The sequence below is a fragment of the Arachis ipaensis genome, chromosome B4, assembly GCF_059453495.1.
Source record: "Arachis ipaensis isolate K30076 ecotype BB chromosome B4, ASM5945349v1, whole genome shotgun sequence".
NCBI lineage: Eukaryota > Viridiplantae > Streptophyta > Magnoliopsida > Fabales > Fabaceae > Arachis > Arachis ipaensis.
This window is the reverse complement of record NC_142439.1, coordinates 23,504,564-23,530,130: the sequence shown is the minus strand read 5'-3', so window position 1 is coordinate 23,530,130 and position 25,567 is coordinate 23,504,564. Positions and strand designations below refer to the sequence as shown.

The following is a 25,567-nucleotide window of genomic DNA, read 5'->3' as shown; positions in this document are numbered from 1 at the left end:
GAGAAAAAGGGAAAGATATTTTTTTTATTTTTGAAATTTTTATGATGAGAGAGAAAAACATGAAAAATGATGCAATGCATGAAATTTTTAGATCAAAACAATGAATGCATGCAAGAATGCTATGAATGTCAAGATGAACATCAAGAACACTTTGAATGTCATGATGAACATCAAGAACTTATTTTTGAAAAATTTTTAATGCAAAGAAAACATGCAAGACACCAAACTTAGAATTCTTTAATGCCTAGACACTAAGAATTCAAGAATGCATATGATAAACATGAAAAGACACAAAATAAAAAATCATCAAGATCAAACAAGAAGACTTACCAAGAACAACTTGAAGATCATGAAGAACACTATGAATGCATGATATTTTCGAAAAAATGCAAGATGCATATGCAATTGACACCAAACTTATGATATGACTCAAGACTCAAACAAGAAACACAAAAATATTTTTGATTTTTATGATTTTCTAATTTTTTTGGATTTTTTTCGAAAATAGTATGAAAAAGAAAAAATAAGGATTCCAAAATTTTTAATATGAATTCCAGGAATCTTGCCATGTTAGTCTAAAGCTTCAGTCCAGGAATTAGACATGGCTCACTAGCCAGCCAAGCTTTCAATGAAAGCTCCAGTCCAAAACACTAGACATGGCCAATGGCCAGCCAAGCTTCAGCAGGTGATCATGGATCAGTAGCAGGTGGATGAGCAACAACTAATTTGCTCTTGATAACAAATTGCAAGCCTCAGTCCAAATGAATTTAGACATGGCTTTACAGCCAGCCAGGCTTCACATGCTTCATGAAACACTAGAATTCATTCTTAAAAATTTTGAATAAATTTTTGAAAACATTTTTATTTTTTTCGAAAACAAAAGAGAAATTTTTGAAAAATATTTTTGAAAAATTTTTGAAAAGAAAACGAAAAGAAAATTACCCAATCTGAGCAACAAGATGAGCCGTCAGTTGTCCAAACTCGAACAATCCCCGGCAACGGCGCCAAAAACTTGGTGCACGAAATTGTGATCTCCAGGCTCGAACAAATCCTGGTAATGGCTCCAAAGCTTGGTGCTCTTATCTTAATTCATGATTGTCACAACTTCGATACAACTAACCAGCAAGTGCACTGGGTCGTCCAAGTAATACCTTACGTGAGTAAGGGTCGAATCCCACGGAGATTGTTGGTATGAAGCAAGCTATGGTCACCTTGTAAATCTCAGTCAGGCAGATATAAAACAGTGATATGGTTTTCGAATAATGAATAATAAAATAGGGATAGAGATACTTATGTAAATCATTGGTAGGAATTTCAGATAAGCGAATGGAGATGCTTTTCGTTCCTCTGAACCTCTGCTTTCCTGCTATCTTCATCCAATCAGTCTTACTCCTTTCCATGGCTGGCTTTATGTGATACATCACCACTGTCAATGGCTACTTTCGGTCATCTCACGGGAAAATGATCCAATGCCCTGTCACGGCACGGCTAATCGTCTGGAGGCATCACCCTTGCCAATGGCTTCATCTTATCCTCTCAGTGAATAATATGCTCACGCACCCTGTCACGGCACGGCTATTCATCTGTCGGTTCTCGATCATGCTGGAATAGGATTTACTATCCTTTTGCGTCTGTCACTAACGCCCTGCAATCGCGAGTTCAGAGCTCGTCACAGTCATTCAATCATTGAATCCTACTCGGAATACCACAGACAAGGTTTAGACTTTCTGGATTCTCTTGAATGCCGCCATCATTCTAGCTTACGCCACGAAGATTCTGGTTAGGAGATCTAAGAGATATTCATTCTAGCTTATTTCATGTAGAACAGAAGTGTTTGTCAGGCACGTGTTCATAGGGGAGAATGGTGATGAGCGTCACACATAATCATCACCTTCATCACGTTCTTGGGTGCGAATGGATATCTTAGAAGTGAAATAAGATAAGTTGAATAGAAAACAGAAGTACTTTGCATTAATCTTTGAGGAACAGTAGAGCTCCACACCTTAATCTATGGAGTGTAGAAACTCTACCGTTAAAAATACATAAGTGAAGGTCCAGGCATGGCCGAGAGGCCAGCCCCTCTGATCTAAGAACCAGGCGTCCAAAGATGGTCCAAAAGACGTCTAATACAATAGTAAGAGGTCCTATTTATAATAAATTAGTCACTAGGGTTTACATGAATAAGTAATTGATGCATAAATCCACTTCCGGGGCCCACTTGGTGTGTGTTTGGGCTGAGCTTAAGTGTAGCACGTGCAGAGGCCATTTGTGGAGTTGAACGCCAGTTTCTGTGCCAGTTTGGGCGTTCAACTCTGGTTTTGGATCCTTTTTTGGCGCTGGACGCCAGATTTGGGCAGAAGGCTGGCGTTGAACGCCAGTTGACGTCATCCATTCTTGGCCAAAGTATGGACTATTATATATTGCTGGAAAGCCCTGGATGTCTACTTTCCAACGCAATTGGAAGCGCGCCATTTCGAGTTCTGTAGCTCCAGAAAATCCACTTTGAGTGCAGGGAGGTCAGAATCCAACAGCATCAGCAGTCCTTTTTCAACCTCTGAATCTGATTTCTGCTCAAGTCCCTCAATTTCAGCCAGAAAATACCTGAAATCACAGAAAAACACACAAACTCATAGTAAAGTCCAGAAATGTGAATTTAACATAAAAACTAATGAAAACATCCCTAAAAGTAACTAGATCCTACTAAAAACATACTAAAAAAATGCCAAAAAGCGTATAAATTATCCGCTCATCACTTGTCCTCCTCCTTAGGAGTTTTCAGAGGCTCCTTTATTTCCCTTGGCTCCTCTAACTTAGGCTGAGCATCATAAAAGATGTCGTTCAGCTCTTCTTTGAGTCTCTCATCCATCTTCACTTCTTCTACCACGGAATCAATGATATCAATACTCATGCACTCCTTTGGAGTTTCTGGATGCTGCATGGCTTTGACAGCATTTAGTACAAACTCATCCTCATTGACTCTCAAAGTTACTTCCCCTTTCTGAACGTCAATGAGGGTCCGTCCTGTAGCTAGGAAGGGTCTTCCTAGGATGAGGGTTGCACTCTTGTGCTCGTCCATTTCCAGTACCACAAAGACTATGGGAAAAGCAAAGGGTCCAACCCTAACAATCATGTTCTCAATCATGCTTGATGGAAGCTTAACAGAGCCATCAGCGAGTTGAAGACATATGCAAGTAGGTTTAACTTTGTGAGTCAAACAGAATTTCTTTATTAGTGATGCAAGTATTAAGTTAATACTTGCTCTGAGATCACGTAGGGTTGTTGACAGACAACTGATGAGCGGATAATTTATACGCTTTTTGGCATTATTTTTAGTATGTTTTTAGTATGATTTAGTTAGTTTTTATTATATTTTTATTAGTTTTTAATTAAAATTCATATTTCTAGACTTTACTATGAGTTTGTGTATTTTTCTGTGATTTCAGGTATTTTCTGGCTGAAATTGAGGGACTTGAGCAAAAATCAGATTCAGAGGCTGACTAAGGACTGCAGATGCTGTTGGATTCTGACCTCCCTGCACTCAAAGTGGATTTTCTGGAGCTACAGAACTCCAAATGGCGCGCTTTTAATTGCGTTGGAAAGTAGACATCCAGATCTTTCCAGCAATATATAATAGTCCATACGTTGCCCGAGTTTAGATGACGCAAAATGGCGTTGAACGCCAGCTCTCTGCCCAATTCTGGAGTCAAACGCCAGAAACAAGTTGCAAAGCAGAGTTAAACGCCAAAAACACATTACAAACTGGCGTTTAACTCCAAGGAAGACCTCTCCACGTGAAAACTTCAAGCTCAGTCCAAGCACACACCAAAGTGGGCCCTGGAAGTAGATTTCTACATCATTTACTTATCTCTGTAACCCTAGTAACTAGTTTAGCATAAATAGGACATTTTACTATTGTATTTACGTCTTGGTTCTTCTGGTTCCCTCTCTGGGGGCCGAAGCCAATGAACACCATTATCACTTATGTATTTTCAACGGTAGAGTTTCTACACACCATAGATTAAGGTGTGGAGCTCTGCTGTTCCTCATGAATTAATGCAAAGTACTACTGTTTTTCTATTCAATTCAACTTATTCCGCTTTTAAGATATTCATTCGCACTTCAACATGAATGTGATGATCGTGACATTCATCATCATTTCCTACGAACGCGTGCCTAATAACCACTTCCGTTTTACCTTAGATTGAATGAGTATCTCTGAGATTCCTTAATCAGAGTCTTCGTGGTATAAGTTAGAACCCATGGACGGCCATTCCTGAGATCTGAAAAGTCTAAACCTTGTCTGTGGTATTTCGAGTAGGATCCGGGAAGGGATGGCTGTGACGAGCTTCAAACTCGCGAGTGCTGGGCGTAGTGACAAACGCAAAAGGATAGTAAATCATATTCCAGTATGATCGAGAACATCCAGATGATTAGCCATGCAGTGACAGCGCATCGGACCATTTTCACAGAGAGGACGGGATGTAGCCATTGACAACGGTGATGCCCAATATACAGCTTTCCATAGAAAGGAGTAGACCTGATTGGATGAAGACAGCAGGAAAGCAGAGGTTCAGGAGGAACGAAAGCATCTCTGTACGCTTATCTGAAATTCTCACCAATGAATTACATAAGTACCTCTATCTTTATTTTACGTTTTATTTATCTTTTAATTATTAAATCTCCATAACCATTTGTATCTGCCTGACTGAGATTTACAAGGTGACCATAGCTTGCTTCAAGCCGACAATCTCCGTGGGATCGACCCTTACTCACGTAAGGTTTATTACTTGGACGACCCAGCGCACTTGCTGGTTAGTTGTGCGAAGTTGTGACAAAGAGCTTATATTATGAATGTGCGTATTGAGTTTTTAGCGCCGTTACCAAGGAAAGAATGATCACGATTTCGTGCACCAAGTTTTTGGCGCCGTTGCCGGGGATTGTTCGAGTTTGGACAACTGATGGTTTATCTTGTTACTCATATTAGGTAATTTTATTTTAATTTTAAGCTTTTTATTTTTATTATTCTTAATTTTGAAAAAAAATAAAAATAAAAATTTATAAATTATTCTATGTTCTTCAGAATTTTTAAGAATGAATTCTAGAGTTTCATGAAGCATGTTGAAGCCTGGCTGGCTGTAAAGCCATGTCTAATTCATTTGGACTGAGGCTTCCACTTATCAGCATATGAAGTTGGATGAAGTATCAGCTGTTATATGTCTGATTTGTATCTACTGAAGCTTGGCTGGCCATTGGACATGTCTAGTGTTTTGGACCGGAGCTTTCACTGAAAGCTTGGCTGGCAAGTGAGCCATGTCTAATTCCTGGACCGGAGCTTTAGACTAACATTGCAGATTCCTGGAATTCTTATTAAAAATTTTGGAATCTTTATTTTTCTTTTTCAAATAATTTTCAAAAAATACCAAAAAAAAAATATAAAATCAAAAATATTTTTGTGTTTCTTGTTTGAGTCTTGAGTCAAATTTTAAGTTTGGTGTCAATTGCATGTTTTTAATCTTTCTTGCATTTTTCGAAAATTCATGCATTGCATTCTTCATGATCTTCAAGTTGTTCTTGATGAATTTCTTTGTTTGATCTTTACATTTTCATGTTTTGCATCTTTTGTTGTTTTTCATATGCATTTTTAATTTGTTAGTGTCTAAACATTGAAAATTTCTAAGTTTGGTGTCTTGCATGTTTTTCTTTTCTTAAAAATTTTCAAAAATAAGTTCTTGGTGTTCATCTTGACATTCATAGTGTTCTTGCATGCATCATTTGTTTTGATCCAAAACTTTCATGCATTGAGTCTTTTCATTGTTTTTCTCTTTCTTCATTAAAAATTCAAAAATCAAAAAAATATCTTTCCCTTTTTCTCTCATAAATTTTCGAAATTTGAGTTGACTTTTTCAAAAATTTTTAAAATCTAATCATTTCTTATGAGTCAAATCAAATTTTCAATTTAAAAATTCTATCTTTTTCAAATCTTTTTCAAAAAAAAAATCAAATCTTTTTCATTCTTCCTTTATTATTTTCGAAAATTTCAAATTAATTTTCAAAATCTTTTTCTTATTTTATTTCATATTTTCGAATTCAATGCTAACAACTAATGTGATTGATTCAAAAATCTTAAGTTTGTTACTTGCCTAATAAGAAAGGTTCAATCTTTAAATTTCAAAATCAAATCTTTTTGTTTCTTGTTAGTCAAGTAATCAACTTTAATTTTCAAAATCAAATCTTTTTAAATTTCTTTTTCAAATCTTTTTCAAAATAAGTTTCAATCACATCTTTTTCAAAATTTGATTCCAAAATCTTTTCTAACTTGTTATCTTTTCAAATTTGATTTTCAAATCTTTTCCAATTAACCACTTTACTTTTTGTTTGATTCTTATCCTTTTTCAAAACTACCTAACCAACCCTCTCTCTCTAATTTTCGAAAATCCCTTCCCTCTTTTTCAAATTTCCTTTTTAATTAACTAATTGTTTTAATTTTAATTTAATTTAATTTCAATTTCAATTTTCGAATTTTTAACTTTAAATTTTAATTCTATTTTATTTAATTTTCGAATTCTTCTCTTCCTCATCTCCTTCTATTTATTTATTCATCTACTAACACTTCTCTTCCACCCAAAATTCGAACCCCATCTTCTTCTCTATGTTCGAATTTTCCTCTTCTCCTTCTTATATTCTTCTCTTTTTATTCTTGCATAAGGAATCTCTATACTGTGACATAGAGGATTCCATATTTTCTTTTGTGTTCTCTTCTTTTTCATATGAGCAGGAACAAGGATAAGAACATTCTTGTTGAAGCCGATCCTGAACCTGAAAGGACTCTGAAGAGGAAGCTAAGGGAAGCTAAAGCTCAACTCTCTGGAGAAAATCTGACAGAAATTTTCGAAAAAGAAGAAGACATGGCTGAAAATAACAACAATGCAAGGAAGATGCTTGGTGACTTTACTACACCAAATTCCAACTTACATGGAAGAAGCATCTCCATCCCTACCATTGGAGTAAACAATTTTGAGCTTAAACCTCAACTAGTTTCTCTGATGCAACAAAACTGCAAGTTTCATGGACTTCCATCTGAAGATCCTTTTCAGTTCTTAACTGAATTCTTGCAGATATGTGATACTGTTATAACCAATGGGGTTGATCCCGAGGTCTATAGGCTCATGCTTTTCCCGTTTGCTGTGAGAGACAGAGCTAGAATATGGTTGGACTCTCAACCTAAAGATAGCCTGAACTCTTGAGATAAGCTGGTCACGGCTTTCTTAGCCAAGTTCTTTCCTCCTCAAAAGCTTAGTAAGCTTAGAGTGGATGTTCAAACCTTCAGACAGAAAGAAGGTGAATCCCTCTATGAAGCTTGGGAGAGATATAAGCAACTGACCAAAAAGTGTCCATCTGACATGCTTTCAGAATGGACTATTCTGGATATATTCTATGATGGTCTGTCTGAGTTATCAAAGATGTTACTGGACCATTCTGCAGGTGGATCCATTCACCTAAAGAAAACGCCTGCAGAAGCTCAGGAACTCATTGGCATGGTTGCTAACAACCAGTTTATGTACACTTCTAAGAGGAATCCTGTAAGTAATGGGACGCCTCAAAGGAAGGGAGTTCTTGAAATTGATGCTCTGAATGCCATATTGGCTCAGAACAAAATATTGACTCAGCAAGTCAATATGATTTCTCAGAGTTTGAATGGAATGCAAGCTGCATCCAACAGTACTCAAGAGGCATCTTCTGAAGAAGAAGCTTATGATCCTGAGAACCCTGCAATAGCAGAGGTGAATTACATGGGTGAACCTTATAGAAACACCTATAACCCCTCATGGAGAAATCATCCAAATTTCTCATGAAAGGATCAACAAAAGCCTCAACAAGGCTTTAATAATGGTGGAAGAAACAGGTTTAACAATAGTAAACCTTTTTCATCATCCACTCAGCAATAGACAGAGAATTCTGAGCAGAATCCATCTAGCTTAGCAAATAGAGTCTCTGATCTATCTAAGGCCACTTTGAGTTTCATGATGAAACAAGGTCCTCCATTAGAAATTTGGAGGCACAAGTAGGCCAACTGAGTAAAAAGATCACTGAAACTCCTCCTAGTACTCTCCCAAGCAATACAGAAGAGAATCCAAAGAGAGAGTGCAAGGCCATTGATATAACCAAAATGGCCGAACCTACAAGAGAAGAGAAGGACGTGAATCCTAGTGAGGAAGACCTCCTGGGATGTTCAGTGAACAATAAGGAGTTTCCCTTAGAGGAACCAAAGGAATCTGAGGCTCATCTAGAGACCATAGAGATTCCATTGAACCTCCTTCTACCATTCATGAGCTCTGATGAATATTCATCTTCTGAAGAAGATGAAGACATTGTTGAAGAGCAAGTCGCCAAGTACCTTGGTGCAATCATAAAGTTGAATGCCAAATTATTTGGTAATGAGACTTGGGAAGATGAACCTCCCTTGCTAATCAATGAACTGAATGCATTGGATAGACAAAAATTACCTCAAAAGAAACAGGTTCCTGGTAAATTCCTAATTCCCTGTAACATAGGCACCATGACCTTTGAGAAGGCTCTATGTGACCTGGGGTCAGGAATAAACTAAATGCCACTCTCTGTAATGGAGAAACTGGGAATCCTTGAGGTACAGGCTGCCAATTTCTCATTAGAGATGGTAGACAAATCTATGAAAATGGCTTATGGACAAGTAGAGGACGTGTTAGTAAAGGTTGAAGGCCTTTACATCCCTGCTGACTTCATAATCCTAGACACTGGGAAGGATGAGGATGAATCTATCATCCTTGGAAGATCCTTCCTAGCCACAGCAAATGCTGTGATTGATGTGGACAGAGGAGAGTTGGTCCTTCAACTGAATGAAGACTACCTTGTGTTCAAGACTCAAGGTTCTCCTTCTGTAACCATGGAGAGGAAGCATAAAAATCTTCTCTCACTGTAGAGTCAACCAAAGCCCCCACAGTCAAACTCTAAGTTTGGTGTTGGGAGGTCCTAACAATGCTCTGAACATCTGTGAGGCTCCCTGAGAGCTCACTGTCAAGCTATTGACATTAAAGAAGCGCTTGTTGGGAGGCAACCCAATGTTAATTAATTATATTATTATTATTTTCATGTTTATTTCGTGTTTCTTTAGGTTGATGATCATGTGGAGTCACAAAAACTACAAAAAACTCAAAAACAGAATGAAAAACAGAATGAAAAATAGCTCACCCTGGAGGAAGAGCTTACTGGCGTTTAAATGCCAGTAAGGCTAGCAGAATAGGCATTAAATGCCCAGTCTGGCACCATTCTGGGCGTTTAACGCCAGAAATGGGCACCAGACTGGCGTTTAGCGCCAGAACAGAGCATGAAACTGGCGTTAAACGCCAGAAACAAGCAGCAGTCTGGCGTTTAAACGCCAGGATTGCACTCTGAGAAAGGCTGGCGTTAAACGCCAGAAACAAGCATAGAGCTGGCGTTTAACGCCAGAAACAAGCTACACTTGGGCGTTTAACGCCAGAACCAAGCATGGAAGTGGCGTTAAACGCCAGGATTGCATGGATAGGGCATTTTACACGCCTAATAGGTGCAGGGATCTGAAATCCTTGACACCTCAGGATCTGTGGATCCCACAAGATCCCCACCTACCTCAACTCACTTTCTCCCTCTTCTTCACACAATCCAATAACCCTCTTTCCCAAACACCCTTCACCAATCAACTCAACCACTCTTCCCTATTACCCTTTCACCAATCACCTCCACCACACTTTCCCATAAATCCTACCGACCTTCAAATTCAAATTCTCTTTCCCACCCAAACCTACCCTAAATGGCCGAACCTAAACCCCTCTCCCTCCACTATATAAACCCCTCACTCCTTCTTCATTTTCACACAACACTACCCTCTTTTCTCCCCTTGGCCGAAACACATACATCTCTCCCTTTCCTCCATCTCTTCTTCTTCTTCTTCTTCTTTCTCTCTTCTTTTGCTCGAGGACGAGCAACATTCTAAGTTTGGTGTGGTAAAAAGTATAGTTTTTTGTTTTTTTTATAACCATCAATGGCACCTAAGGCCAGAGAATCCTCAAGAAAGAGGAAAGGGAAGTCAATTGCTTCCACCTCTGAGTCATGGGAGATGGAGAGATTTATCTCAAAGGTCCATCAAGACCATTTCTATGAAGTTGTGGCCAAGAAGAAAGTGATCCCCGAGGTTCCTTTCAAACTCAAAAAAAATGAGTATCCGGAGATCCGACTTGAGATCCAAAGAAGAGGTTGGGAAGTCCTCACCAACCCCATTCAACAAGTCAGGATCCTAATGGTTCAAGAGTTCTATGCAAACGCATGGATCACTAGGAACCATGATCAAAGTGTGAACCCTATCCAAAGCATTGGCTCACCATGGTTCGGGAAAAATACTTAGATTTTAGTCCGGAAAATGTAAGGCTGGCGTTCAACTTGCCAATGATGGAAGAAAACGCACGCCCCTACACAAGAAGGGTCAACTTTGATCAAAGGTTGGACCAAGTCCTCATGGACATATGTGTGGAAGGAGCTCAATGGAAGATTGACTCAAAAGGCAAACCGGTTCAACTGAGAAGACTGGACCTTAAGCCTGTAGTTAGGGGATGGTTGGAGTTCATTCAATGCTCAATCATTCCCACTAGCAACCGGTCTGAATTTACTATAGACCGAGCCATCATGATCCATAGTATCATGATTGGAGAGGAAGTGGAAGTTCATGAGATTATACCTCAAGAACTCTACAAGGTGGCTGACAAGTCCTCCACTTTGGCAAGGATAGCCTTTCCTCACCTCATTTGCCATCTATGCAATTCGGCTGGGATTGACATAGAGGGAGATATCCTCATTGATGAGGATAAGCCCATCACTAAGAAAAGAATGGAGCAAACAAGAGAACCTATTCATGGATCTCAAGAGACGCATGAGGAAGCTCATCACCATGAAATCCCTGAGATGCCTCAGATGCACTTTCCTCCATAGAACTATTTGGAGCAAATCAACACCTCCCTAGGAGAATTAAGTTCCAACATGGGACAACTAAGGATGGAGCACCAAGAGCACTCCATCATCCTCCATGAAATTAGAGAAGATCAAAGAGCTATGAGGGAGGAACAACAAAGACAAGGAAGAGACATAGAGGAGCTCAAAAGCACCATTGGTTCTTCAAGAAGAGGAAGACGCCACCCACACTAAGGTGGACTCATTCCCTAATCTCCTTGTTCTTATTTTTCTGTTTTCGGTTTTTGAGTCGAATGTTTTATTTATGTTTGTGTCTTTATTACATGGTCATTAGTATTTAAGTGTCTATGCCTTAAAGTTATGAATGTCCTATGAATCCATCACCTCTCTTAAAGGAAAAATGTTTTAATTACAAAAGAACAAGAAGTACATGGTTTCAAATTCATCCTTGAAACTAGTTTAATTATTTTGATGTGGTGACAATACTTTTTGTTTTCTGAATGAATGCTTGAACAGTGCATATGTCTTTTGAATTTGATGTTTATGAATGTTAAATATGTTGGCTCTTGAAAGAATGATGAAAAGGAGACATGTTATTTGATGATCTGAAAAATTATAAAAATGATTCTTGAAGCAAGAAAAAGCAGTGAATACAAAGCTTGCAAAAAAAAAGCGAAAAAAAAAGAAGAAAAAGAAAAAGCAAGTAGAAAAAGCCAATAGCCCTTAAAACCAAAAAGGATCCAAGGCTTTGAGCATCAGTGGATAGGAGGGCCTAAAGGAATAAAATCCTAGCCTAAGCGGCTAAACCAAGTTGTCCCTAACCATGTCCTTGTGGCGTGAAGGTGTCAAGTGAAAACTTGAGACTGAGCGGTTAAAGTCGAGGTCCAAAGCAAAAAAAAGAGTGTGCTTAAGAACCCTGGACACCTCTAATTGGGGAGTTTAGCAAAGCTGAGTCACAATCTGAAAAGGTTCACCCAGTTATGTGTCTGTGCCATTTATGTATCCGGTGGTAATACTGGAAAACAAAGTGCTTAGGGCCACGGCCAAGACTCATAAAGTAGCTGTGTTCAAGAATCAACATACTGAACTAGGAGAATCAATAACACTATCTGAACTCTGAGTTCCTATAGATGCCAATCATTCTGAACTTCAATGGATAAAGCGAGATGCCAAAACTATTCAAGAGGCAAAAAGCTACTAGTCCTGCTCATCTGATTGGAGCTAAGTTTCATTGATATTTTGGGATTTATAGTATATTCTCTTCTTTTTATCCTATTTGATTTTCAGTTGCTTGGGGACAAGCAACAATTTAAGTTTGATGTTGTGATGAGCGGATAATTTATACGCTTTTTGGCATTGTTTTTAGTATGTTTTTAGTATTATTTAGTTAGTTTTTATTATATTTTTATTAGTTTTTAATTAAAATTCACATTTCTGGACTTTACTATGATTTTGTGTGTTTTTCTATGATTTCAGGTATTTTCTGGCTGAAATTGAGGGACTTGAGCAAAAATCAGATTCAGAGGCTGACAAAGGACTGCAGATGCTGTTGGATTCTAACCTCCCTGCACTCAAAGTGGATTTTATGGAGCTACAGAACTCCAAATGGTTCGCTCTCAATTGCGTTGGAAAGTAGACATCTAGGGCTTTCTAGAAATATATAATAGTCCATATGTTGCTCGAGTTTAGACGACTCAAAATGGCGTTGAACGCCAGCTCTCTGCCAAATTCTGGAGTCAAACGCCAGAAACAGGTTGCAAAGCAGAGTTAAACGCCAGAAACACGTTACAAACTGGCGTTTAACTCCAAGGAAGATCTCTCCACTTGAAAGCTTCAAGCTCAGCCCAAGCACACACCAAAGTGGGCCCTGAAAGTGGATTTTTACATTATTTACTTATCTCTGTAACCCTAGTAACTAGTTTAGCATAAATAGGACTTTTTACTATTGTATTTACGTCTTGGTTCTTCTGGTTCCCTCTCTGGGGACCGAAGCCAATGAACACCATTATCACTTATGTATTTTCAACGGTAGAGTTTCTACACACCATAGATTAAGGTGTGGAGCTCTGCTGTTCCTCATGAATTAATGCAAAGTACTACTATTTTTCTATTCAATTCAACTTATTCCGCTTCTAAGATATTCATTCGCACTTCAACATGAATGTGATGATCGTGACACTCATCATCATTCCCTACGAATGCGTGCCTGACAACCACTTCCGTTCTACCTTAGATTGAATGAGTATCTCTGAGATTCCTTAATCAGAGTCTTCGTGGTATAAGTTAGAACCCATGGACGGCCATTCTTGAGATCTGAAAAGTCTAAACCTTGTCTGTGGTATTTCGAGTAGGATCCGGGAAGGGATGGCTGTGACGAGCTTCAAACTCGCAAGTGTTGGGCGTAGTGACAGACGCAAAAGGATAGTAAATCCTATTCCAGTATGATCGAGAACCTCCAGATGATTAGCCATGCACTGACAGCGCATCGGACCATTTTCACAGAGAGGACGGGATGTAGCCACTGACAATGGTGATGCCCAATATACAGCTTGCCATAGAAAGGAGTAGGACTGATTGGATGAAGACAGCAGGAAAGCAGAGGTTCAGGAGGAACGAAAGCATCTCTATACGTTTATCTGAAATTCTCACCAATGAATTACATAAGTACCACTATCTTTATTTTACGTTTTATTTATCTTTTAATTATTAAATCTCCATAACCATTTGAATCCGCCTGACTGAGATTTACAAGGTGACCATAGCTTGCTTCAAGCCGACAATCTCCGTGGGATCGACCCTTACTCACGTAAGGTTTATTACTTGGACGACCCAGTGCACTTGCTGGTTAGTTGTGCGAAGTTGTGACAAAGAGATAATATTATGAACGTGCGTATTGAGTTTTTAGCACCGTTACCAAGGAAAGAATGATCACGATTTCGTGCACCAACAACCCAAATTGCATGGGTTAGGAACTTGATTATCAAAAATGGAATTGGCGTTGTAAGTATAGTCCTAACCCAACAAATTAGCCATCAATCAAATTGAAAACTCACAAGATGTGTCACAATTCAAAACTAATTCAAAACCGAGAGTATTTGACTCCCGAGTCATCTCCCAAGGATCACTTTAGAAAAATGAGTGTGCAATTTCGGTTGTAGTGATCAAGGGGTTGTCAATAAAGAAATGAACATATAAAGCAACAAAAGAACATGCAAAATTGTAATGACTGAACTAATGAAGGATTAAAGAACTGACTATATAATATTAACAAGTAAAGTATAAAAGAGATTAACATAGAAGTGTATAAAAGATTGAAAGCATAAAAAGAGTCTTGGCTTGGAGTGAGCTAAGGGTCCTTTCCTTGTTGGAACCACAACTATTACAATTATGATGGATTAGTCTCACTTGATCAACCCTCACATCGGAAGGTAAGTTAAATGAGCATAAGTGTTCTCAACCCACAAATCCTAAATTGCTTGCTGATTGCCTTAGCAACAAATTAGTGTTAGTGGGAACAAGAACAATTAACAATCCAAGAATTGAAACTAAATGTTGGACATTCCAACTCTAGAAACCCAATTGCTCACTTTACCCAAGCCAAAAGCCAAAAATTTAGCCTAAAACCATGTTTGACATTTTGTCAAACACTTGGTGGGCAAAAACCTTAAACATGGAGAAAATGAGAAAAGGCTTGAAACTAAAAGCAACAATTGATCTCAATCAACAAGAATAATACAAGAAAGCATGAAACAAACATCAAACATCAAATTCATCAACAAGAAATTGAAATTGCAAGAGAGAAGCAAAATTGAACTATAACTTGAATTAGAAGAAAGAGTAATGACAATGTAACTATAAAGAGTAATAACAAGAGAATACTTACAATGAAAGCTAGCAAAATCCGAGATAAAAAATGGAAATGGCACTTGAATGTAAAACCCTAATATAAACCCTAATAGAGATGATGAAAAACTTAGAGAAAAACTAAACTAAAAGCTTCCTACTACTACTCCTAAATTATACTAATGATATGCTATGTTATGCCTTCATTCCCCCTTCCAATATGAGCTAGAAGACTTCAGAAATGGACCTCCAAAGCCTTAAAATTGCGAGTCACGTGCCATTTTAATGAAGTCATGCGCGGACACCTGTGCGGACGCATAGACGTGTGCGTGCACATACTTTGTGAAGGATCCCTTCCTGTGCGTATGCACAAGTAGCTGTGCGCACGCACACTAGGCGATGCTTGGCTGGACACGCGACGGGCTTGAAATGATCCACACGCTCTAATTGGGCTGCTGTGCATATGCACAAGTAGCTGTGCTCACACACACGTCTCTGAACTCATCTCCTTTGATTCTTCTTGTTTCCTCCACCTTGCATGCTCTTCTTCCATTTTCTCCAACCCATTCCCACCTTATACACCTGAAATCACTCACAAACAACATCAAGGCATCGAATGGAAGGCAAATAGAATAAAATAGATTAAATTAGGCACAAAAGAGCATATTTTCATAATGAAGCGCAATTTGGGAGGAAGGTTCAAAAGCATGCTATTCAAGGGAATAAGTGCAAGTTTATGTGATGAAAATCCATTCAATTCTAACCAAATAATCATCATCAAATATGGATTCATCAGTTGTCTTTGTGCAGGCATCCCCTAAGGTGCAGGGTATCATAAAGCTCCCAGGATCTCCAAGTTTCTCTGTTAAGCTCTTTTGAATTACTGCACTGCACTCTTCAGTGAGGAGGACTGTTTTTGCCTCTCTCCAATCCTTCTTATGACTTAAGATGTCTTTCATGAACTTAGCATAAGAAGGTATCTGTTCAAGAGCCTCTGCAAAAGGGATCTTGATCTCAAGTGTCTTGAGATAATCCGCAAAGTGGGCACACTGTTTATCCTTTTCCGCTTGGCAAAGCTTCTGAGTGTATGACATCTTAGCCCTATACTCATCAACCTTAGTGGATGTAGGTTGAATGCCTACAGAATTGGAAGGGGGGGTCAGTAACTTGCTTAGGAAGGACCTTCTCAGCACTTGCATGTGTCTGACCATCCTGGTTGGGCATTTAACGCCTTTGCTGCCCTCTTCCTGGCGTTCAATGCCAGGAGGACTGCCCCTAGTTGGGCGTTCAACGCCAAGGGTGGGTACCCCTTCTTGGCGTTGAACGCCAAGAGTGTTACCCCCATTTGGGCATTCAACACCAGGAGTGAGCACCTCTTCTTGGCATTGAGAGCCAATGACATTCCTCTTAGGGCGTGCAACATCCTCAGAGGTGTCTTGAACAGTAGTCTAGTTATCCTCTGTCAGCTTTTCTTATTCTGGTCTCCTGTTGCTCTGAAGTTGGGTGTTCAATGTTGTCCCATTCCTCAGTTGGATAGCCTGACATTCATATTTTATCTGCTTAGATAATTGCTGCCTTGTTTGACTCAACTGGGCTTCTACATTCCTGTTAGAAGTCTGAGTTTCTCCCAAAGCCTCTTGCAATTCCAGCAACTGTTATGCAAAGGCGTGTAGCTACTAAGTCAATTGGCTATATTGTTTTGGAGGGTTAGATTCAGTAGATATTGCCTTAACCTCTCCTTCCATAGAAGTCACATCAACTGAGTACAGATGCTGGTTCATGGCAACTGTCTCAATAAGTTCACGAGCCTCTTCAATTATTTTTCAAGGTGTGTGCGGACGCACAGATAGCGAAAAATACAGTTTTGTGCGTTGATAAACTGCTATTTTATGGTTTATCTTGTTCTTAATTTAGTGGATTTTATCCACTATTCTCACACTTATTCATAGAATTCGCATGTTTTACATTTTCCTTCCTAATTTTGTGCTATGATTGAAAACATGCTTCTTTGGCTTTAATTTTGCTATGTTTAATCCTCTCTTATTACCATTCGATGCCTTGATATGTTTGATAAGTGCTTTTAGGGTTTATAGGGTAGGAATGGCTTAGAGGATGGAAAGGAAGCATGCAAAAGTGGAAGGAATACAAGAAATTGAAGGAATTGCTAAGATGTCAAGCCTGACCTCTTCGTACTAAATCGATCATAACTTGAGCTACAGAGATCCAAATGAGGCGGTTCCAATTGCGTTGGAAAGCTAACATCCGGGGCTTCACAATGATATAAAATTTTCTATAGTTTCCTGGCGTCTAGGGATGCGTACACGTGCATCACGCATATGTGTGGATAGTGCGGCAGACAAGCGACGCGTACGCGTGGGCAACGCGTACGCGTGACAGAGCCACGTACTGGACGTATCAGAAATCACTGGGGCAATTTCTGGGCTGTTTTTGGACCAGTTTCAAGCCTGAAAAACATAGATTAGAGGCTGCAGAGTGGGGGAATCATGGACACTTCTCATTCATTCACTTTTCATTCATATAATTTTAGGTTTTAGATATAGTTTTCTAGGTTTTAGGGTTCTTAGGTTTAATTCTTTCCAATTTTAAATTTCTATCTTAGTTTAATTAGTTTCTCTTCTACTTTTATTTGTCTTAGCATTCTAGTCTATTTAGTTCCCTTGTTGATTACTTTATGTTGCCAATGTAGTTTAAGAATTCTCATGTTAGATTTGATTTTCCATGTAATGCAATTTGAGGTATTTCATATTTATTGTTTCTTCTATTATCAGTTAGTCATTGATGTTTGCAATTGGTTGTTTGGATTTAATATTCCTTGCTAGTTTTCTATGTTTTTATGTTGTGCCTTCCAAGCGTTTGATAAAATTCTTGATTTGATTATAGAGTAGATTTCTCTCCTTTTGGCTTTGGTTGAGTAATTGGAGACTCTTGAGTTATCAAACTCCTTTGTTGATTGATAATTGAAAGTTGCTAGTTGATTTGGATCCCTCTAAAGCTAGTCTTTCCTTAGGAGTTGACTAGGACTTGAGGAATCAAATTGATTTATCCACTTGACTTTCTTTTATAGTTAGAGGTTAACTAAGTGGGAGCAATGGACAATTCTCATCACAATTGATAAGGATAACTAGGATAGGACCTCTAATTTTCATACCTTGCCAAGAGTTTTCTTAGTTGTCAATTTATTTTCTTGTCATTTACATTCCTTGTTCCACATTTTAAAAACCCAAAAAGATACAATCCCATAACCAATAATAACACACTTCCTGCAATTCCTTGAGAGACGACCCGAGGTTTAAATACTTCGGTTTAATTTTATTGGGTTTGCTTTAGTGACAAACAAATTTTTGTATGAAATGACTCTTTGTTAGTTTAGAAACTATACTAGCAACGAGAATTTATTGTGAAATTCTTTACCGACAAAAATTCCGATCATCAAAATGGCGCCGTTGCTGGGGAATTGCAAACGTGTGCCTTATTATTGGTTATTGTTAATATTTGTTTTTTTCTTATTTGTTGCTTTTTTTGTTAGTTTTAGGACTTAGCTGCTTATTTTTATTAGTTTTTATTTTTATTAGCTACTATGAATTCTCACCCCTTTGGCTATGAGTTTGGTTCGAACTATGTTGCAGGAAATGGAAGCTACAATGAGGATGTGCATCAAGGATGGAACAATCAAGGTTGGGAGGAGCAACAAGCTTATAGACAATCTTCTTGGCAACAACATCCTCCGGTCTCATACAGGTATAACTCCAATCCTCATGCATACCAATCAAATGGATGTGGTAGTCCTTCTTGTATGTGTCACCAACCACCACCACATACCTATGGACTACCTCCTCAACATAGCTTTGAAACACCCTACTCACAAGCCCCTTTCCACCATTCACCTCCATATGACCTTAACCCATATCCATCATACCAACCACCTTATGAGCCAAATGAACCATACATAGAACCACCACAATTCCAACCCAATTACTCCCAAGAACCACCACCTCAATATCCCCATCAAAATGAACCATCTCTATATCCTTATCAAAATGAATCACCCTCTTATTATGAACCCTTTCTCTAAAACAATGAACCCTCCTATCCACCTCAACCTCCACTAGATGACAACACCCTTAATATTATTCGCCAAGGGAAAATAGAGCTTTAAACCACACTTACCTCTGCTTTCACTGGTCTAACCTCTATTATCCAAGATTTTATATCCCGCATGGATCAAGCCTCTACCTCGAATACTCAACCCTCAAGCTCTAGTACACCACCACCCTCTATGGAAGAACATCCATATCCATCAATCCAAGAGCAACATGATCCCAATTATGCTATTGACATAGAACAAGAGAGAAGGGATCGTCTAGGGGACTTAATGGATCGGATTCATGCATCTATACTTCAAAAGAAGAAAGAGGAGGCCCAAAAGGTGGAGGTAGTAGAAACCCTTGAAGATGAAGGAGTAGTTGAAGAATTAATGAAGAACGACATCAAGGAGGAGTTTGATTTTGTATTAGAGCAAGTAGAGAAGGCAGACATTATCAAAGAAGAGGAAGTGGTTGAAGACTCAGGAGATGCGGAACCTCCATGGGAAAGTCACACCATAGAGCCTCCTTCCAAGACGTTTGAATTTGATGTTGAGGAGGGTGTACAACCTCCAAGGCATACCATGGTTGAAGACTTTGAAGAGGTTGATCAAGAGATGAAGATTAAAGAAGAAGAGGCACAACCTCCCATGCCCTTGGTGAGCAATGAAGAAGAGATTGAATTGGAAGAAAACTACCAAGAGGAAGAGATTGAAATTGAAGAAGCTTGCAAAGAGGTGGAAGTTGTCAAGGAAGAGCCCAAGGGAGTGAAGCATAAATTGGCAAGGCTGCCACGGGAGATACCTTCCCCCAAGCCATTACCATCCAACACAACATTCAAGTGGGTAAATTTCTTATCCTCAAACTTTACCTTCCCACTTGAATATGGTCTGCTTGAAACGGATGGACAACTTAGAGCTATCTGCGACTTTAAGAGTACAAGGGAGATGGTTAGTGGTTGGCAACACCATCCTAGGTTCGTTATGGTTGGAGGCTCAAGGTCTAATTGCAAGGGTTGGTATAATTCTCAATTAATTGGGTCTAGGAGAGTGTTTGAGTGCTTAAATGAGAATTCCAAGGCTAAACCACCCGGATGGAATCATGATGATCAACTTACAGACGGGCGTAGAAACAAGATTTAGGATCCCGGCATACAAGAGGATCGACTTTGGGAGCTCAAAGCTTGTGGAGAACATTATCAAGGCTTGGTGAATTTATCTGGAGATGTTGAAGCTTATTGGAAGTCCAAGTGTTGGTGAAAGTTTCAAGATGAGTTCAAGCACAAGCCACCATGACAAAGAGCTCACCAAATGTCCAACTTAAGGACTTTAACTAAAAGTGCTAGGTGGGAGACAACCCACCATGGTATGATCGTCCATTTTTATTCTTAGTTTTATTTTTATTTTATTTTTATCAGTGTTCATTCATGATTTCTGCATCATCACCTGCATTCTGCATAAAAAAAAAAGGGATGTTCGACGCGCAAGCGTCACTGACGCGTGCGCGTCATGCGTGAATTCGCACCACCAAGGAATTGAACAGAGAGTTGGGCAGGAGTGGTGCTGGAACCTTGCCTCGCGCATAAACAAGCCCAAGCGTACGCGTACTTCACAGGTGCGCATCGCTTGCGCTTTCAGCAGGCCACGCGTAAGTGTCCATGACACATATGCGTGACCCTGGAAATCGGCGTAAATAACGTGCTGAACAGAGCATTGTGCTCCCCCCACGCTGGAACTGTGCTAGAGGCACAAATTTAGTCATGCGTACGCGTCTCTGACGTGTACGCGTCACCATCAATTTACGCGACCCACGCGTACGCGTGCTGTACGCGTACGCGTCATATGCGACGCACAATTAAACCAGTATGCCGCCAGTTTTCAATTATCCCCTCCCCCAATCCTAATTTCTTTTCCTTCCTAAGTCTTTCTTCTTTATTCTTTCTTCCTTATTCCTTCTTACTATTTACTACTTTCTTCTACGCCCTTCCATCTTCTCACTCAGGTTCTTTTCTCTCCTCTCCTCTACTTTTTCATTCTTCTTTCAATTATTACATTTAGTTATTCTTTCTTTCTTCTAAATTTTTCTTTTATGCTTAGTTATTTATGGTCTCTTTTTCATTCTCTTCTTTTTCCATGCATTTTTATGTTGGCATTGGAGTTTTATTTGGGTAGTACCTTATTATACTTGAGCTTGTGAATATTATGAGGAGTGATTTGACAATTGACATTTAATTTTGGCTCTCATATACATTTGGATTCATTATTCTCATTCCTCTTTTCACATTGCACACCAAGTGTTTGTGAAAAAGCTCTTATGGCATTTTGAATCCTATTTTATTTTACTCTTACACTTTAATGCCTCTTTTTCACAACACTTGTAATCCACATGTATCTGAGATTATCATTCACAATTGTCATCACACAAATGTTCAACCTTTCCTTCCATGTGATACTTCTTATTCAATTTGATGCTTGAGTTATGCTTCTCATACCTCTTGTTATTTACTTGCCTTTCTTTAATATTCTTTATATTGTTTAATGTCTTTTGAACTCTCAAACATTATTTCCTGTTTGCCTGACTAAGCTTATCACTCAATTATTGTTGCTTGATCTATCAATCCTCGTGGGATTGACCCTCACTCACCTGAGGTATTACTTGGTATGACCCGGTGCACTTGCCGGTTAGTTTGTGATTTATAAAATCCGCACCAAGTTTTTGGCGCCGTTGCCGGGGATTGATAGTTGAACCTCCCTTGTTCATCAATGAACTAAGTGATCTGGATCAACTGACATTGCCTCAGAAGAAACAGGATCCTGGAAAGGTCATAATACCCTGTACCATAGGAACCATGATCTTTAAGGCTCTGTGTGACATTGGTTCAGGAATAAACCTCATGCCCCTCTCTGTAATAGAGAAACTGGGAATCTATGGGGTGCAAGCTGCTAAAATCTCATTAGAGATGGCAGACAGCTCAAGAAAACAGGCTTATGGACAAGTAGAGGACGTGTTAGTAAAGGTTGAAGGCCTTTACATCCCTGCTGATTTCATAGTCCTGGATACTGGAAAGGAAGAGGATGAATCCATCATCCTAGGAAGACCTTTCCTGGCCACAGCAAGAGCTGTGATTGATGTTGACAGAGGTGAAATATTCCTTCAATGGAATGAGAACTCCCTTGTGTTTAAAACTCAAGGATCTCCCTCTGCAACCATGGAGAGGAAGCAGAAAAAGCTTCTCTCCAAGCAGAGTCAACCAGAGCCCCCACAGTCAAACTCTAAGTTTGGTGTTGGGAGGCCACAACCAAACTCTAAGTTTGGTGTTGAACTCCCATATCCAAACTCTAAGTTTGGTGTTGGAGAGTCTCAACAAAGCTCTGCACATCTGTGAGGCTCCATAAGAGCCCACTGTCAAGCTATTGACATTAAAGAAGCGCTTGTTGGGAGGCAACCCAATGTTTATTTATCTAACTATGTTTTTCTTAGTTATGTGTCTTTATAGGTTCATGATCATGAGGAGTCACAAAATAAATATAAAAATTGAAAACGGAATCAAAAACAGCAGAAGAAAAATCACACCCTGGAGGAGCATCTGTCTGGCGTTCAAACGCCAGAACAGAGCATAGTTCTGGTGCTGAACGCCTAGAATGGGAGCATCCTGGCGCTGAACGCCCAGAACAAGCATGGGTCTGGCGTTCAACGCCAGAAATGGCAGCAAAGGGGCGTTGAACGCCCAAAATGGGCACCAACCTGGCGCTGAACGCCCAGAGTTGTGTGCAAGGGCATTTTGCATGCCTAAATTGGTGCAGGGATGTAAATGCCTTGACACCTCAAGATCTGTGGACCTCACAAGATCACCTCAGGATCTGTGGACCCCACAGAATCCCCACCTACCTCCACTCACTCTCTTCTCTCTTCTCAATCATCCTCTATTCCCAATAAACACTCTTCCCTATTAACCCTTTACCACTAACATCCAAACACCCACTTACCTTCAAAAATTCAACATCTCTCTCCCACCCAATCCCACCCATATGGCCGAATACACACTCCCATCCATCTCCTCCATATCTTCTTCTTATTCTTCTATTCTTTCTTCTTTTGCTCGAGGGCGAGCAACATTCTAAGTTTGGTGTGGTAAAAGCATAGCTTTTTTGTTTTTTCCATAACCATTGATGGCACCTAAGGCCAGAGAAACCTCTAGAAAGAGGAAAGGGAAGACAAAAGCTTCCATCAAGGGTCTATAGCTCAGTGGTAGAACATTTGACTGCAAATCAAGAGATCCCTGAGATACCTCAAGGAATACATTTTCTTCCACACAATTATTGGAAGCAACTAAGGGTGGAACATCAAGAGCACTCCATCATCCTTCATGAAATCAGAGAAGATCTAAAAGCACTGAAGGAGGAGAAACAAAGGCAAGGAAGAGACATAGAAGAGCTCAAGGACATCATTGATTCCTCAAGAAGGAAATGCCACCATCACTAAGGTGGATTCATTCCTTGTTCTAAATTCTTCTGCTTTTCGTTTTCTATGTTATGTGCTTATCTATGTTTGTGTCTTCATTACATGATCATTAGTAGTAGTAACTATGTCTTAAAGTTATAAATGTCCTATGAATCCATCACCTCTCTTAAATAAAAAAATGTTTTAATTCAAAAGAACAAGAAGTACATGAGTTTCGAATTTATCCTTGAACTTAGTTTGATTATATTGATGTGGTGACAATGCTTCTTGTTTTCTGAATGTATGCTTGAACAGTGCATATGTCTTTTGAAGTTGTTGTTTAAGAATGTTAAATATGTTGGCTCTTGAAAGAATGATGACTAGGAGACATGTTATTTGATAATCTGAAAAATCATAAAAATGATTCTTGAAGCAAGAAAAAGCAGCAAAGAACAAAGCTTGCAAAAAAAAAAAAAAAATAGGCGAAAAAAAAAATATAATAGAAAGAAAAGCAAGCAGAAAAAGCCAAAAGCTCTTAAAACCAAGAGGCAAGAGCAAAAAAGCCAATAACCCTTAAAACCAAAAAGCAAGGGCAATAAAAAGGATCCTAAGGCTTTGAGCATCAGTGGATAGGAGGGCCTAAAGGAATAAAATCCTGGTCTAAGTGGCTAAACCAAGCTGTCCCTAACCATGTGCTTGTGGCGTGAAGGTGTCAAGTGAAAACTTGAGACTGAGCGGTTAAAGTCAAGGTCCAAAGCAAAAAAAGAGTGTGCTTAAGAACCCTGGACACCTCTAATTGGGGACTTTAGCAAAGCTGAGTCACAATCTGAAAAGGTTCACCCAATTATGCGTCTGTGGCATTTATGTATCCGGTGGTAATACTGGAAAACAAAATGCTTAGGGCCACGGCCAAGACTCATAAAGAAGCTGTGTTCAAGAATCATCATACTGAACTAAGAGAGTCAATAACACTATTCGAAATCTGAAGTTCCTATAGATGCCAATCATTCTGAACCTCAATGGATAAAGTGAGATGCCAAAACTATTCAAGAGGCAAAAAGCTATAAGTCCCGCTCATATGATTGAAGCTCTGTTTCATTGATAGTTTGGAATTTATAGTATATTCTATTCTTTTTATCCTATTTTGATTTTCAGTTGCTTGGAGACAAGCAACAATTTAAGTTTGGTGTTGTGATGAGCGGATAATTTATACGCTTTTTGACATTGTTTTTAGTATGTTTTTAGTAGGATCTAGTTACTTTTAGGGATGTTTTTAATAGATTTTGTGTTAAATTCACATTTCTAGACTTTACTATGAGTTTGTGTGTTTTTCTGTGATTTCAGGTATTTTCTGGCTGAAATTGAGGGACTTGAGCAGAAATCAGATTCAGAGGTTGAAAAAGGACTGCTGATGCTGTTGGATTCTGACCTTCCTGCACTCAAAGTGGATTTTCTGGAGTTACAGAACTCGAAATGGCGCGCTTCCAATTGCGTTGGAAAGTAGACATCCAGGGCTTTCCAGCAATATATAATAGTCCATACTTTGGCCAAGAATAGACGACGTAAACTGGCGTTCAACGCCAGCTCTCTGACCAAATCTGGCGTCCAGCGCCAGAAAAGGATCCAAAACCAGAGTTGAACGCCCAAACTGGCACAGAAGCTGGTGTTCAACTCCACAAATGGCCTCTGCACGTGCAACACTCAGGCTCAGCCCAAACACACACCAAGTGGGCTCCGGAAGTGGATTTATGCATCAACTACTTACTTCTGTAAACCCTAGTAGCTAGATTATTATAAATAGGACCTCTTACTATTGTATTAGGCATCTTTGGTCTCAGTTTTATTCCATTGTTCATCTTAGGAGACTATTGATCTCGTTTAGGGGGCTGGCCATCTCGGCCATGCCTGGACCTTTCACTTATGTATTTTCAACGGTAGAGTTTCTACACTCCATAGATTAAGGTGTGGAGCTCTGCTGTTCCTCAAAGATTAATGCAAAGTACTACTGTTTTCTATTCAATTCTTCTTATTTCGCTTCTAAGATATCCATTCGCACCCAAGAACGTGATGAAGGTGATGATTATGTGTGACGCTCATCACCATCTCCCCTATGAACACGTGCCTGACAAACACTTCCGTTCTACATGAAATAAGCTAGAATGAATATCTCTTAGATCTCTTAACCGGAATCTTCGTGGCGTAAGCTA

The 25,567-nt window shown here is 39.2% G+C and overlaps 1 non-coding gene across 1 annotated transcript; it reads right to left on the bottom strand.

The window, feature by feature from the left end:
• Positions 1–7,298: 7,298 nt before the first annotated feature.
• On the bottom strand, positions 7,299–7,402 carry LOC148566920 (small nucleolar RNA R71). The gene has a single exon (XR_015882469.1). It is a non-coding gene; the product is annotated as a small nucleolar RNA R71 (small nucleolar RNA).
• Positions 7,403–25,567: the final 18,165 nt, after the last annotated feature.